Here is a 201-nt window from a genome sequence, read left to right on the forward strand (position 1 = left end):
CGGCGGCGGGGAGCACCGGCTCCCGCGGCAAAGCGCGGCCTAAAGGGCCTGCCCGGCTCCGCTTCGCCCGCGGAGACCCCAGGAGCAGCCCCCCCAGGAGCAGCCCTCCCAGTAGCAGCCCCTCCGCCACCTTCCTAAACCAAAATAAATAAATCCTTTTCCTTCTCCCTCCGAGAAAACACCCCCCACACACACACATAC

The 201-nt window shown here is 65.2% G+C and overlaps 1 protein-coding gene across 1 annotated transcript in view; it reads right to left on the reverse strand.

The window, feature by feature from the left end:
• The window catches only part of EN1 (engrailed homeobox 1), a 20,072-nt gene that overhangs the window by 2,373 nt on the left and 17,498 nt on the right, over positions 1-201 (reverse strand). The gene's annotated exons all lie outside the window — the stretch shown is intronic.

This window comes from Calidris pugnax, unplaced genomic scaffold (genome assembly GCF_001431845.1).
Source record: "Calidris pugnax isolate Ruff unplaced genomic scaffold, ASM143184v1 scaffold21, whole genome shotgun sequence".
Lineage (NCBI taxonomy): Eukaryota > Metazoa > Chordata > Aves > Charadriiformes > Scolopacidae > Calidris > Calidris pugnax.